Below are 17,374 nucleotides of genomic sequence, written 5' to 3'. Positions count from 1 at the left end.
TAAGGGTGGAAGAATTAAAGTGTAATTTCTATGGGAATGCCTAGGGCAGTTACTCCTTTTTATGCTTTTTAGAAACTGATTGATTTAATGTCAAACAGTCATTGTTGCATAAAACAAAAAGTAAAATATTTACTGAACAGAGTTTCCCTGTCCATTGATGCTAACAGAGATTGAGATTGAGATAATTGAGAGACCTGATTTTTGTTAGACTCTCAGAAGTATAGAACATTTCCATACTGTTTAAAAAACAGACAAACAAAAAAAAAAAAAAAACAACCAAAACCCAGAAATGATGACTCCAAGATGCTACATTTTTTGTTTCTGCTTCTAGCAATAGATTCGATGATAATAGAAGTGCATTTCTGTATTTTCACTGTACCCAGTAGTACTGAAATGAGAAGGAACTATTTTGAAGTAATCTGTCATCTGGGACAGCTATCTTTGTGGACATGGAAATTAGACAAATGGAGTGGCACAGCTATAATGTTGGAAAATGTGCTGTGGGATGTCTCTCATTTCTAGACGAATGGGAGGAAAGATTGTACATATTCTGGGTATTAGCTGCACGGTAGGAGAAATTTGCTGTGTTCCAGCTGGAGCTGTATAAACAATGTATACCAGTGTTTATCTGACTTAACTGTTTGCTGTATAGTCGCAGTGATTGTTGCCAGGGGGCTGCTAGTAGAACAGGCTTTTGAAAGTGGAATGAACAGAAACAAGGAAAGGAAGAAAATACCTGTGCAATACACTGGAAAGACGTTTATCTCAAAGATACAATGCATCAGAAAACTTTGAAGAGCCAAAGAAGTGTCTTTCCGGCAAACTTCCTGAACTTTCAGTCATCATGCTATATGTAGTACCTTGTGACCAGAATTAGCATGTTCATTACAGTCCTATTTTTATTATGCCTCTTTCTGAAGAGGAACACTGTTGTTCCTGCTGTGAAAATGATACTTTGCAGTTTATGTTGTAAAGTCTTTCCTGGGGAGCTGTGCAAGGAAGATTAAGGAACAAAACACAGATGTTTGACAGTCACACAAAAGGATTTTGTGAAATAGTAAAATAAAAGGAGAGGTAGCCAATACAATTTAAGCTTTAAAAACCCCCTAATAGGCAGTTATAAAATGGCATGCAGATTTTTTGAAATGGCTTAGATAGTAGTACAGCATTAGAAATATTTAGCTGTAACATTAGAAACTATCTTGAAGTATTTTCTCTGGATATGCGAATGTACGTTGGGCAAATAAAACATTTACCTTCCATGTAGTAGAATTCGAAATAGTTAATGAATTATTGATCTTTATACAGATGGGGTGGTGGGATTTAACCACTAGCCAGAACAGGATATGAAAGAATAATTTTATGAAATACATGGTCCATTTCCCACGTCTGACCTCTAAGTTACTGTGTCTCTTAAGTTCCTTTATAGTGCAGGCATATACATGGTAAATAATGGTTTAGAAGATACTGCAACTTATAAATTCTGTAACAATCAGTAAATATATAAGGGTCTATTACTGTAAATATATGATGCAGGGTGTTGAGTTCAACTTGTAGGTATATACACTTGATCTTACTGCTTTCACAGTTATCTATTGTTGACTTTTGTGTAGTTCTTTAAAAAGCTATGTTTTTAGTTGTTTAAAATGTATGAAAATGATTTAACAAGTGCTCTAAGTATTGTAAGAAGTTTCTGGGAAATGCCTCACCTCATGTTTTTTATAGTTAATACTTTTTAATATTTCCACTTATGTCCCTAGGTGCAAAATTTATCAAATGTATTTTTTTTCTTAATCATTGAATAATTTGGCTACACTTCTTTTTCTTAGTTTTAAATGTACATGCTTTCCCTTTTCTTGCATGCCAATTTATCATAAAGAACCTGCTATAGTCATTATAAATTTAAAGCTATATGTCAGAAAGCTTCTTCTAAAAAGTAGAGAAGTCACTTTAAAAAAATGAATGAAACATCAATCCCAAATTTCTTTGTCAGTGTAAATTCCTGTAGTCAAGACTTTCAGAAATTAGTTACTTTGGAAAACCAAGAGTAGGCTGCTCAAATTAGAAGACCTTTTAAGATGTCTTAAGAAGGTATCTATAGTCATCAGATTTTTTTTAGAGAAATCTATCCTAACTTTCTTGCCTACAAACATTTTTTTTTTACTCATGACGTTTCTTTCAACTCTTTGTTGTCCTACATATTCTTTTTACTTGATTGGTTGTTCAGTTGTATTTGTTCAATGAACATATATGGAGAAAGTTTTCCTGCTGCTAATGACACTAATAATACCAGCTACCATTATGTCTTTGTAATGATTTATTTTTCTTCCTTCTGTTATTTCTCACTGAATTTCATGTTACTGAATTTCATCCATCCAAGTCCCTGTTTTACATACAATGCTATAAAATCATACAGTTCAGTTTCATGTATTTGTATATGTGCATAGGATCCATTTTAGTTTTTAAAATATTAGCAGTAGTAGAAAATTATTTATGCCTGACATTTACACGGCAGTGTGGATGGTCCTGAGAGATAAACATTGGCTTGAAATATATCATAAATAAAATATATAAATAAATACCATATTTGTTCTTATAGTATCTGAAAGAAAAGAAACTTGTGGATGATAGTTCATAGATAGATGTCTGACAGTTGTTGTCATCTAAGAAGAGGAATTGAAATAATACTGGACAAAAACAGAGCAGTTCTATTTAGCTTGAAAGAATTCTTCACTGGCCAGTTTTGACTAAGAATGTACACCTGTTAAATACTTTCAGACAACATCTCAATGGCTAATTTTAACATGACTCCTATTTGGGTATTCCAATTCTAGTATCTAGTGACTGCATGTAGTGTTACAGGCATTTTTGATAACAAGAGTCAGTATATGCTGGCCAGTTGGAAAATGAAAACTACACCATCCTGAGCAGATCGATTTTAAACCACAATTGTTTTATGCTTTTTTCCCACTCATTGATACTTATGATGATTCAGTCGCATTTCCCAGACTGTCATCCTCAAATCATCAGAAGTTTGTCAGAAACAAGTGACAATAAGAACAATGAAGAAGGAATTAGTAGGGTGAGGAGGTATATTTCTTCTGACAGTCTGTCTTTGCAAAACCAGTATCAGGTTATGTAATTAAAATTAAATTTCCTAGCTCTGAAGAGCCATGACCTGGTATATGCAATAGGTCACCGTTTTGACCTGGTTCCTCAAAGGCTGACTCAGTTATAAACAGCACGCAGATACGACATTATGAATGATCTTTACAAGAAAAGGCAGAACATTAAGTGTGTGTATAACAGCTAGCTGTTCTGAAAAAAATATAGGGTTTTTCATACTTACGTGCTATAATTTAGATGTTTTGCAGCACTGTGTGTCCATGTACATACATAAAGAATCTAATTTTTTCCAGTTTCTACCTGATTGTATGGTAATTCAATTTAAATAAAACTGTCATTCAAATATGCATTGTGTTTTTTATCTGTAAAATGGTGGTCCATTTGTCTATTTTAATTGATAAAATAAGTACAACACAGCTTTTTCTTACAGCAAGATTTTTTAGAATACAATCACTTTTCCTGGGATTAGTACTTATGCATGCATTTAAGGTCCTTGGCCTTCTATAGAGCCCTGTTGGTTCAGTACTGAGGTTTAAGATTATGCAGACTTTCATTGTTCAGTGGCCTAAAACCAGTCTCAATTGAAGCCAATGCCTTAATGGAGGCCAGTGCAATTAGTCAAATGCTATGTTTCCTGTTATTGTAACTCGTGGCCTCAATTCTGTATGCAATTTATGTATCTGTATGTCCACTTACTTAACAAACTATTACAATATTAATTATCAGTTTAATTGTCATTACTACACAACATGAAAGTAAAATTGGCAGCAGAATTATAGGGAATTTTTTCTTGCCAATATTTCATATTGTTTAAAAAAAAAAAGTAATGTAATTCTAGAGATTATCTGAGGAGAAGATAACAGTGATTAGTTGCTCAACCCCTGACAATGTCAGCATATCTGTAAGGAACCCAGTGGTATTAGCAGCTTGATAGTTTCAATTTAATTGTTATCACAGCAAATATTCATATGAGATGCCTAATATAGCATAATAAAACCAAGGCAGTTACTAGAAAAATACACTCATGCAGTAGGTCTGTCTTCAGCTTTCCAGGCTAGTGGTTTCTCTGAGTGTTCATGTCTTACCAACGGCACCATTAGGATAGAGGAAATGTTTGCTGAAATGTAGGACGTTTGACACTAGTGTACTGAAGTGACAGTAAAATTAAATCCATTTTAATGTAGTAAGTGGTGATCTTCAAATACAGGAAAAGCCTAGTAAGGATTCTTTTTCACATATATCTGAAAGAAGTAATTTGAAAATTAAAGAAAGCTTATATACTTCAGCTTGCTTAGCCTATCTATAGGTTATAAAATAGTATTTATTACTGTGATTGTTAAGTTTTCAAAGACTTGTCACAGGAAGCAAAAACTAAAAGGAATAATACATATGTAAGTACTTAAAATCATTTTTGGGAAAGTATAATCATTAAAAGGAAGTTGAAATTCAATGGATCTTACCAAAGCAAAAGGATTTTGATTTTAGGACTAGTATTAAAATGATTCTGAAGCAATGACTTTTAATTGATGCAACAAAGCCAGAGAGGTTTCATTGCATTAATGTGGTAGGAATTTGAAAGAACTGTGATTTAAGTGGCTATGGGGAGGGAGAAACTTTTATGAATACTCTAAGCTTTAGGCAGGATATAAAATCCTGATATGATGTATAACACTTCAGGTATTTCAGTGCTTGCTGTAAACTGATGTGAAGTTCTACAGCTGACTTACTGCTTTTCCATTTATCTTTGTAGCAAAGATGCATTAATAAAGTTAGCACTCACTAGTTGACTAGCAAATGGAATTTGTCTTCACTTACAAATGGATAAATCATGTACAAAATTGTGATTTCATTCCACCATGATTTAAATTATTCTATTAAAATGATTTACTCTAAAACTACTATGAAGAATCTACTGTGATATAAAATGTTAGATAGTAATAGTAGCATTTAGCACCTCTGTTTATGTTGAATGCATCTTGTGACATACAGTGTCAGTGAATGCTTAACATGACAACAGCAAAACAGAATAATGAGGTAGTTTTTCAAGTGGAAGCATTTCAAATGCAGTCAAAAAGCACTGATTAAAGCCAGGTATTTCATTAGGACCGTCAATGCAGCTGAATCTTGGCTTATGACACTGTCATCTTTCATTGCACTGACATATTTCAGGAGATACTGCCTAAACAGTGCACGTCTAAATTATTGTTATTATCTGAATTATTGTTATTATTGTTACAGCAGGACCTCTCTCAATCATCTACCAAAGGTCTTGGTAGTCTGGGGAACTACCTGCTGACTGGATGCTAACCAATGTTATTTCTGTTTACAAGAAGGGCATGAGAGAAGACCCTGGAAACTACAGACCTGTTAGTCTAAACTCAGTTACTGGAAAAATTAGGGAGAAGATCATACTGGGTACTACTGAAAGGCATTGCAAGGACAATGCAGTCATCAGGCACAGCCAACATAGCTTCAAAAAGGGAAAATCTTGTTTAATTTGATATCCTTCTACAATAAGGTCATTGGCCTAGTGGATGAAGCGAAGTTGGTAGATGTAGTTTTTCTGGATTTTAGTAAGGCTTTTGATACTGTCCCTCACAGCATCCTTCTGGACAAGTTGTCCAACTGTGAGATGACGGGGTACATGGTGCTCTGGGTGAAGAACTGGCTGAGGGCAAGGCTCAAAGGATTGTAGTGAATGGGGCTATGTCTGGCTGGCAACCAGTTACCAGCGGTGTTCCTCAGGGTTCAATTCTAGGATCAGTTCTGTTCAATATATTTATCAGTGATCTGGATGCTGGAGTTAAATGCACCATTAGCAAATTTGCTGCTGATACCAAACTGGGAGGTGCTGTTCACTCTCTTGAGGGACAGGAGGCCTTGCAGACAGATCTAGGTAGATTGGAGCACTGGGCAGTGGTTAACGGAATGAAATTTAACAAGTCCAAATGACACACTCTTCACCTATGGTGGAGTAACAGCAGGCAGAAGTCTAAATTGGGAGAGGAGTGGCTGGAGATCAGCCCTGCAGAAAGGGATGTGGGGGGGCTGGTGACAGCAGGCTCAGTGTGAGCCAGCGGTGTGTGCCCTGGCAGCCCAGGGGGCAAACCCCATCCTGGGGTGCACCAAGCACGGCAAAGCCAGCCGGTCACAAGGGGCGGTTATCCTGCTGTATTCAGTGTTGGCACGGCCTTGCCCGCAGTTCTGTGTGCAGCTCCGGGCCCCACAATTTAAGAAGGATGTCAAAGTCCTTGCACGTGTCCAGAGGAGGGCAACAAAGCTGTTGGAAGGGCTGGAAGGCATCTCCTGCGAGGAGCAGCTAAGGACATGGGGCTTGTCTAGTTTGGAGAACAGGAGGCTGCGGGGTGACCTCCTCGGTCTCTGCAGCTCCCTGAGGAGGGAAGTGGAGAGGGAGGTGCTGAGCCGCCTGGTACCCAGTGACAGGATGCGTGGGAATGGCTCAAAGCTGCATCAGGGGAGGTTCAGACTGGACATTAGGAAGCATTTCTTTACCGAGATGGTGGTCAAATGCTGGCACAGGCTTCCTGGAGAGGTGATCAATTCCCCAAGCTTGTCAATATTGAAGAGGCATTTTGATAATGCCCTTAATAATTTGCGTTAAGTTTTGGTCAGCCCTGAAGTGGTCAGGGAGCTGAATCATTGTAGGTCCCTTCCAACTGAAATATTCTATTCTATTCGATTCAATTTGGTTTGGTTCTATATTTAACAGTAATTTAAAAAGATCATTTAAAGAAGAATGCTAAACAAGTTAGCTTCACAATTCCCTTAATTTTCAATCAATGTATATGTTTCTTCTGAACATGAAAGTGTCTTGTTCTTTCTATGCTCACTCATGTTCCCTGCCTTTCAAAAATAAATTTATCCTGGAACAGTACGGTTATATTTTTATATCCAATCTAACTTGGCTAAGAACTGTTCTTCCTTACTGTGAATATCCTTGCAAAGGAATCCATTTTTTATGATCACTGCTATGAATGGCAGTTATAAATTACATTTTCTATTTAATCATTTGAAATTCAATGCTTCTAGCTTAGTACCAAGCTCAAAAACTCATCTTGGCTTCCACATATTCCATTGTTCCAGCTGTTGCACTGCCATGTTTTCACTAGGCCTGTAATTTATTTTCATAAAATATATCATCTTGTCTTAAATGGCATTATCACCCCAGCTCCTAAGATAAACAAATCTGTATAGACAACCTCTATCTTAATGTTCACACAGAGATTTATTTAGGCTTTGGCTGTATAGATAAGGAAGAAGACTATCTGGGGAATCCTCTTCATTATACCTGCAGCAAAATGACTTTCAAGGAAAGCGAATTGAGAGGCTGAAAAGTTGCCAGGGATTTTTTTACAAAAAGCTACTGTCACTTTGAACTTGATTTATGGCAAGAAGATGAAGCCAAGTGCAGAAAAGCCATTAGTAAGCCCAAAAGCAATCATTTGTTCTTGTGGCATGTTTCATATAGCAGACAGAGGATGGAATTGATAGTATGTTGAAGTCAGTGAGAAAACGGTCTTCTTAGCTGGTCTTCAGATCAGTCAAATTTTGAGTTTGGTCATTAGTTGTAAAATATCAAAACCGCAAAAAACAAGCAGAAGAAAGTCTCAGGCTGTACCATTCACATTTTTTAAACCTGGAAACCTAAGTTTAGGCTTATTGGTTGTTCCTCTGATGGGTACGAAGAATTTTATGTTTCTGAGGATACTTAGATACTTCAAAATTCTGTTTGTGTTTTTTGGTTTTTGTTTTGTTTTGTTTTGTTTTGTTTTTGCTTAAGTCCTGAAACAGAGGAGGATAGGTCTTAATGTGATATACCTGGGGGGGAGGGGGGTTGTGTATATATGTGAGGGTGTTGTTTACTGAGTTGCCTAAGATCAGGCGACACTGTAAGTAGCTATTTAAATGGTGGCCTAATTCTAATGTGTTCTGAATGTAGTGTTTAGTTGCAGGAAGATCCTCCAGAAATTCAGCCCATTGGAGTTCAGGAATTTATGTGGTTGTAGCCTTAATGCTGGCTGATAACTTAGGAGAGGGAATTTTGTAAAATAGATGAATATTAAAAATAAAGTTTATGTGCATTTGAAAACTTCTGTCATTCTTAAAAGATAGGAAACAATGCATGTGGTGTGTATCATGGAGAGTTTCTTTTTAATGAGTGAGCCAAATAAACAGGGTTATGTTTCAGATATTTATTAGTAGTGTCACTTCCCCATTTACAGAAATTGATTTTATTACATGAGAAGAGGAACAGTGTGCAATAGGACATCAGTTGGTACAAGTTGTTTTAAGATTGGATTTTTAGATTAAAAATACAAAGAAGATAGAGCCGATAACCCCATGGACAGGTTTCTTGCAGATTTCACATTAGAGGGGAAAACAGAAGGAAATGTAGAATCTGAACATAAATAAGGGCAGTTTAGATTTCATCTTCAACTGTTAATCTAGATTGTTTTAGGCTCTGATGCCTGAAACATACCTAATTCTGCTTTGCAGATAAGTCATGATGAGTAGTCCAATTATGATTTTAGCTGAACTGGGGGCAGGGAGAAAAAATTAGACAAGAGGCCATAATAAATTCAGTTTTCAGTAGATTTATAATAATTAACTTGATTTACTTCTGCTTATAAGGGGGGGGGGAGGAGAGGGGACAGGGCTGGGGAGGGAGAAAATCACTCTCCCAGTAGCATAGTAATTTCCTGGTGCTCAGAAAATGTGTGTATCTTTGAGATCATGAGATAAGTTTAGAAATAAATAGATTGTTTTAATGATTAAATTTGGGAATTTAATGGTTTTGATCTTGTAGGACTTCAGTTTTCTATTTCTTTCCTCTTTATTAACAAGAATTGGAAAGCTTCGGGAGAATGACAGTCAAATCTTTAGTATTGATAACATTCCCACAGTTGAAGTTTTCATATTTTGAAATACGACCAGAACAGTACTTAAAAGTTATAGATTAGTCATTTTGATTATGGTATAATTACTTTCTCTTTTTCAGTAAATGTTATTAGGACTTTCCCCATTTTCTTAGTATCTCCGTCATGTTGATCATTGTCATGACTTACTGTCCACTTAAAGTAAAAAGTGAAATGATCATATTTCATTCAAGAACGGGGAATGGTAAGTCTATTAGGAACCCTATTTAACCTGATGTTACACATCATGAACTTTTGGATGCAGTCATTAAATCTAGCTTTTGAGCATTAGGTGGCAGTAGTGGTGAAACTCAGAGCCAATTAAAATGGTGCAGGTTTTGGTGCTGTTTTGAATGATCACTTCTTAATTCTGTGTTCAAGAAAGTTGATAATTGATTTTTTTTTTTTTCTGTCTATGCCAAAGTTATTGCTAGGAAAAAATCAGATATATGGAACAAGGAGCTGAGAGTTCTCTGCGAAATGGACAGTTCATTTAATTGTTTGCTCTTACTGAAAAATAGTGTAAGTTTAGTTGTTCTCAGTTTTGACTTGGTGGCTTTTGATGCTTACTTTATTCAAATGGATCTGCTGATAACACTATGACAATTACAGCTGTAGTTCAAGGGTCCCCACCATGAGACAATTCTATTGTGTAAGGTCATTTTAGTTAGGTGAAAAGCAAATAGCAATTTAAAATTTTGATAACTTCGACATTTCTAAACATTCTAAACAGAGTGGAAAAGATGAGATTACTGAAAATGTTAAGGTATGTGGTTATAATTTCACAAGCAGATAGTTCTTTCCAACTGTTCTTAACTCTATATGGTTTGCTTTCTTTCTCCCAGACAATACTTTGTTTTTCCATTAGAGCTGTCTAGTTCTCTTGTCTTAGATGATGTAAGCACTCTTTGTGGACAGACTATCAAGACAGTGTAGCAAGGACCATCTTCCTCATGTGAGACAGTGACTGAATCACAGCTTCTGTCCACTCTTTCATCTGTCCAGAAGTAAGAAATCCTTTCATTCCTTTCCAAAGGAAAACTTCATTGAAGCAAGGAGAGAAGGCCACCTTTTTTTTTTTTGTTGTTCCTCAAGTTTTTGTTTCTGATAGACTGTCAAGAAAAATAAGATAAGGGATGCTGTGAGTTCTTTCTCAGTTCATCGTGCCTACAAAGACCACTGATGGTGAAGTGTCTGTTTGCTGTCTTTTAAACAAGGGATCAAACCATAATCTGCAATTCTTTATTTTCATCTTCACCACCTGTTTGGGAATCCTTTCTATTAACAGGATTGCTAGCAAGATAATTTACATGCTTTTTACTAGGCAAGAAGTTGACAGGGGGAAGTTGTCTTGGCAATGCATTTCTCCTGTTACCTTCCCTAGATTTCACAAGGTATGTCCAGCCCAACCGCTTGGGGTTTCTTCTGAAAAGTGAACGTTGGAAAGGTTGCAGCTTAGCTTTTATCTTGGAGATAGGATAAATGGTCAATGGTCACGGACTTAGCTGCTTCTCAACAGGAAGAACTGGGATTCTGGTGTCTTCTGTATGGATCCTGACCATGTATGAAAGCACAACTCCCAACAGAACAGCAACATTCGTCACATTGGGTGATCCCTTATATTTTTACCCGTAGACTTACCAACACTTTGGTTCCAAGTAGCTCTCTCCCTTCTTGCTCCATTAGATTTCTTTGGATCATGAAAAACTGTCTACACTTGCAAATTGCATCAGTCCTGATACATAAGACCCTTTCAGTAAGCACTACAATCAGTTTTTACCCCAACTCTCTTAAGAAAACATTAATATTCAGTATTCAATATTATACTGAGAAGACTTGGTTTTCCTTTCTTTGCATGTTGTGGAAGAACTTTGGTTTTTTACAGTCCCCTCATATAATAGTGCCTATTCTGAGGCACTGTTATACCATCATTTGAGAGGGACGTCATGTCCATTATTTTAAAATTTTAAAATTTTCAAATTACTTAAGTGGTTAAGTAGATAAGTAGTCACATTTGGTTAGAGATCACCAAATTTTACATATACCTGTTTTGTGTGTCCTTAAGGTTGATGGCTTTGGTGTTTGTTGTGCCCTGTGAAATTAACCTTCTGAATAAAGGAGAAAATTACAAGAGTTGTTTTTCAGCAGAGGTTACTGGTGAAGGGAGAATTAAGTAGGGGAAATGAAGGGCAGAAAGTGGATTCTGTATTTCTAAGAAGCTTTTTTTTTTCTGTTGAAGGATGTCAAATTTCTTTTATGTGTTTCCTGTTGCACTTAAGTTGTGGGGATTTTTAAAATTTTATTTCTATATATGTCTAAAATTAGATGGAAGTAATAGCACAATATACAAAAAGTTGAAGAATATTATTGTGTGTTACATACATACAACAGTATAATATAAGATAGTCTATCATAGCAGTGCAATAAGACTGAGAAAAATAAAAACAGTCTCTCAAATACCAAAGTTTTGGTAAACTAAAGGTAACAAACTGACTATGAATTTACAGAAGGGATGAGGGAAAGTGTAATCCTACCATCAGATAGGATCTTAATAGATGTGATTTGGAGATTATGTGGTTTACTACTTCTCAAAAAAAATAATTCTGACAAAAGGAGTAAGTTAAGGAGTGCTTTGCTACTGTGTCTACACTTCATCATTGGGAGCATAATTTATTCCTCCCCACCTCATCGAAATTGCTTGTTCCAAACACAGAAAGTCTTACCAATATGAATAGCTCTAGAAGAGACTTAATTTAAATAATTTGGCACATTTGCATCAGTTGGAGATAATGTATCATCATACCACAGGCAAACAGGACTATTATAGCCAAAGTCTGCAGCATATACCCTATCGTACAGGAGTGCAGTGAATAAAACTGAATTTTCTGTAAATATAAAGTGTGAACCTAGGGGTAAGCAAAAAAAGCAAAGGGAAAAGTAAAAAAAAAAAAAACATATTGGAGGTTAGACAAAATATGTAAATACTTCAATCTAAAAGTACAGAAAATTTTATTCTTAGAAACAAAACACTGATTTTTGTCAGGTGTTCTTTATCTTGAACAGTGAAAAATGTTTCAACGAAGGAATTCTGTATTTTTGCCTTCTTTCCCCAATCTGCTTTATAAAAATAAGTATTTAATGAATGAATTTGTATCATTGACTTCCTTTTTAATAGTGGTAGGAATTGGGACAAGTTGCTTAAACCCCCTGTTCCATGATATACTTTTCTTTCCTAGAGATATAGTCTAAGTGCCCCTAGGAAGGCTTAAATAATTCAGGGTTTGTGCTATGTTATGACATTTTGTATTGTATTTAAGAGCAAAGTATATAGAATACTGCATTTAGATGAAACTCTGATTAACAGCAAACTTCTCCAATTTTTTCACTGCTTCACACCAGATCAGTAGGGATTTTAATACCCTGCAAAATTAGTGGTGATATCTTAAGGTGCATATTGTATCCTGGCAACTTAATCTCTGCTAGCTCAAAGCCAGTAAGTAATGTGAGCAGCATATTGCTTCTTTTTATTTTTTAGGAATATTTTAGTGACTTTGACAAAATGATTGCCATGAGTAATGCATGAGACGTTTGGCTATTGCACATAACCTTTTTTTTTTTTTTTTTGGTGTGAATTTTAATGAATGACTTCTAATTAATTATTTTTCATTTAGGATGTAGTATGTCTTGATATTAGAGTAATTACAAGGAATAATTAAAAGGCTATTTATGAAATCACTTAAAACCTAAAGCAGAGATCCCTTGTGCTCTTTCATTTTAGCTTTTAGAGACTGGTACAATTTTGTGGAGTGGCAGCTGCTATAAGAGACGTGAAGAATTCTGAGAGTGAAATTTAACAGTGAATGTCAGTGAATGGAATCTAGGTTCATCCATGTCCAAAATACTATACAATAAGTTTATTTCATCTCAGGAAAATTATGATAGATAATTTATTTTTTTTTTTTTTACTCAAGAAATAAATTTAAGAACTCCAAAACCACATTTAACCAGATATCATAAATTGCAATTCCTACACATTAAATAAAATAGCAGTACTGAGGCAAATGAGAATAATACACTCTGGGCAAAAATAATTATTTTCTCTTTTTTTAATTTCATATGGTCAAGCTATGAATACAGGCTGGGATGCTTCTTACCATCCCTTTTTTATTCTCAGTTTTTCTATATAAATTGTTGTCTGCACATACTTTCAGGTTGTGGCAGAACCGTATCAACAGAACCATACTTGAAGCACAACAGACACCCTATACTATGATATCGTTATCTGGGCAACTGCTGCACTTAAATCCTTCTGTTATTGAAAAGGCCAATATAAGCAGGACTCATCAATGGGAGAACTAGTTAGTGTTGCTAGCTAATTACAGGACAAATTTCTATGCCTGGCCACACTGTTTTATACCATAACGTGGTACTATAGGAGTGGGTAACAAACTTAAGTTCTTGATCCTTGCTTTCCCAGTTTGGCTGCTGATGCAATTGATCTGCATTAAAATGCTCACTCTTAACATTATCTGCATTATAGTCAGTTTACTACACGTGTATGCTTTCCATGATGTGACAGTTAAATGTTCTTTTTCCTCATTCTTTGAGAGTTCTGCAGTTTTGGCATGTCTCAAATGATGCTAGGTGGATGTTTGGAGAAGGATTGTTAACTAGTGGGGAAGAAAGTTTCTGCTAAAGACATGTGGTAGGCCTATCACCCATTCCAACCATTTCATACAGGTTACAGTATAGTTCTGGATTTTGGGAGATCAGCTTTTTCTTTAAACTAGGACAAGAATTGCAGATTGCTGGAGAAAATCTGGTATATCACATGTAAGGACTGAATGGAAGATTTTTATCCAGGACTTCCTCAAGATGTGTTGAATAACTACTATTATATAATGGGTAAACTACCACACATCTGATTTTCAGTTAAATAAATAATTGACATATTATTCTCTGTAAGTTGGAGTTTTGGCAGAGGTAAAAACAAGACTTTATGCAGTTCCTGAATATGAAGTTTCCATTCCAGTGCATTTTGCCAGCTCCTGAGAGGCATTAGATCACCAAACCGATTCTAGTTTAATTTGACCATGTATAAGAAATACAGAGATAGTCACAGTGGAGCTTTCTGTCTATTTATTGTGACCATGATGTTCATTGTCTTGTAAACTTAATCACATTTTAGGAAGGTGTGTGCTTTAGCTGTGTAGTCTGGCTGTCAAACATAACCTTTTGATGACTGTGAGGATTCCCATAGACACATGTGGGCTTGAAGACCTGGTGTTCAGGGCTAAAGAATAAAAAATTCCTTTGGTGGGTAAGCTCAAAAAAAACCATACAACATCATAGTTTCTTTGAGGCCCTTAAAATTTACTACAAATAAAAATTAACTATAAAGAAAATCAATAAAATTGTCTCTAACTAAAGTAATGGCAGTAGATTCTTGATCTTGGATTTTTTGAGTCTAGCAGGAGAATTATATGACTTTTCAGAATTTGCCATGGCAATATTGAAATAAAACCAAGTTTTTTTAAGTTTATGCATTATTAAACACAGTTTTAAACATTTTACTCTTCCTTGAGTACTAATTAAAAGCAACTACTCTGTATACTACCTATTGTATAGAATATGCTAAACAAATTTGCATATTGTTCTTTATGTTTGCACCATGAGTCCCAAATGTAAATTTTTTTACAGTTGTTATTGCACTTTAAGGTATTCAGATATCTTGAAGTTCTGGCAGCTTGCAATCTTTTTATCAGAATTACTTTGTTATTATATCAGTTTAATTCCATCTGGAAATCACAATCAAGTCTGCATATAACTATATGTTCCTTATGTGGGTTTCTTATACATGAGGAAATAAAATCAGTAAATATTTTGTATCTACGAAGACAAACATGTTTTATCTGTCTCCAGGAGAGAATCTCTTTGCTTTTGTCTATTCTTCAGCTGTTTAAAACTGGCATAGAGGCTGTCTCTATACGTAAGATGTCTGTCTTCTGATATGAAGGTGTGGGCTTGTGTGTTTGTGGAAAAGCAGCCACAGATAGGCAGACCATTCACTGCTGTCTTCTCGATGTCTGTTAGGAAACTTCCAGTTTTGGAAGGTTTTGAGGGAATTTGCTAGAGCTTTCTTGCTTATGGAATTTTATCACAAGGTTATTTGATATTCCTGCTTAGGTTTAATTTTCCTGATAAATGTTTATGCAAACATTGACATTTAAATTTGAAATAGGTTAAAAGCTTTGTTACAGGCAGTGTGATGGCCAGTGTGATTGGATTTACCAATAATCATTGACTTTCCATCACAAGTACTCTGAGTACCATTGCTTTAACTTGAATGAGCATGCCTCTGACTCACTGAAGTGCCACACAGAAATAACAGTTGCTTCTCATAATGTCAACCACAAAATAAAAACATAGCCTGAGGTTATTGTTATTGCTGTTTTAAAATTACAGACCCTAGATTTACTTGTTAAGACTTGATATTTGCATTTCACTGTAATAAAAAGGATGTTTATTTGATGCCTTTTAAATGGCTGTGCTTCTCATTTCCATGAAATTTGGCAATATAAGCATGCATTTGTAAAGCAAAATGGGAACTGGAAAACCATCCATTGAAAATGGCATCACAAACACATGATTTCTTTTTTCATTTATTTTATTGCCACTTATTTTGGCACTATTTTTTTTTTAATTCTGCCCATTCTCATTCCATATACATTTATTTCTGTCAAGGCAAGCACGTCATCAACTGAGTGGGTCAGTAAGCAGTTCTTTTTAAAAGGATTTTAATACCTCGTATGAGTTAATAGATGTGAGATTAGGTAGAAGTGATGTTTGACAAACACCTGTGGGGGCTGATGGAATTTCATTTGTCAAGTGTATTCCAGGTCATTAGTACCTGAGCTTCCTCCTACTTTTAGCAATTCCAGATATTTATGAAATTTGCAGATGTAAAATTAAAGAGCTCTAATAGAAAATGAAAAATAACACATCATTGAATAGCTCCACCTTTCTGTTCTTGGTGTACACCAGAGTGTATTTTTTAAGAGGACACAAATATAACAAGTCCCCGAGCTTCAAATCACTGGATACTGGGATAATACTTTGAGGAAGGTTCATGCTATATTTGTCCTATTACACTCTTATCTCTGTATCTGATCTTGGCCATTGACAGAAGATGTATACTAAGCTAAATGTCTTTTTGATTCACATACAGTTACTGTTTTACATTCTTAACATATATTTATGGAAATACAGCTTCATAAACTGTATAACATGATGGTAAAATTGTTTCGATAGCAAGCATATGACATTTCTGCCTCTCTTCATAATAAAAAAAAAAAATAAAAAACAGAAAAAAAAGTAAATAAATGGCTCAGAGGACAAAAAAAAAAAAAAAAACAAACAAAGAAATACAAACCAGAATCCCATTCAAATGAAGACCACTAGTTTAGTCCAGTTAATTATGGCACTTCTAGCCTACATAAATATTAACCTGTCAATTAATAAAACATGCTAAATAGACCTACGTTAATGTCCCACTGTCATTGTTTTAATATCTGTTGATGCACATTATTTCTAATCAAGTGATTTCTTGAAGAAGTGGTTGACAGAATAGATTTCTTAAATGATGCCCAGGGAAAAGAATTTGACAACTTAACAAGTTATTTCCAGATAAATTGCCAAAAGAAAACACATCTTCTTCACAGTATTATTTCTAATGATTTTTTGTTGGAAGTGACAGCCATCTTGCTGAATGTAAATTTTATATTAGAACAGAGTGTTCCTAAGTAAACAAAAATTTTAATTCATTGTATGTTCAGGGGACAGGATATTTCTGCTAATATTTCAGTAGCTATCTCATAAGACACTTGGGTATATGGGTGTTTAAGGAAACCAGCTTATGCCTCAGATAACCAAATGAAGGCTATGATATCTGCAAGGAAAGGGAACAGTATCCCGGTCTGTATGAATAGGGATAGAGCCAGAAGATTAAGGCAGGAATTATTCCCTCTGTGCTCAGGGCTAATTAGACCACATCTGGTTATTGTTTACAGTTTTGGTCACCTCAATACGATAAAAATATGGATAAAATGACAGGTGTTGAGGGAAGGCCACTGAAGCAGTGGGCCTGGAGCCCTTCCCCTGTGTGGAGAGTCTGAGGGACTGGGGCTGGTTCAGCTGGGAGAAGGGGCGGCTTTGAGGGCACCCAACAGCATCCCTGGCCCCAGCGTGAGGGATGGAGGAGATGCAGCCTGGCTCTTCACAGCGGTGGGTGGGTGGTGGGTTGGTGAGAGGCA

General features: G+C 35.6%; 1 protein-coding gene across 50 annotated transcripts in view; it reads left to right on the top strand.

The window, feature by feature from the left end:
* The window catches only part of PTPRD (protein tyrosine phosphatase receptor type D), a 1,276,575-nt gene that overhangs the window by 1,062,535 nt on the left and 196,666 nt on the right, over window positions 1-17,374 (top strand). The gene's annotated exons all lie outside the window — the stretch shown is intronic.

This window comes from Tyto alba, unplaced genomic scaffold (assembly GCF_018691265.1).
Source record: "Tyto alba isolate M040663 unplaced genomic scaffold, T.alba_DEE_v4.0 Super-Scaffold_42, whole genome shotgun sequence".
NCBI lineage: Eukaryota > Metazoa > Chordata > Aves > Strigiformes > Tytonidae > Tyto > Tyto alba.
The sequence above is the reverse complement of the archived record's forward strand: the minus strand, read 5'-3'. Positions and strand labels throughout refer to the sequence as shown.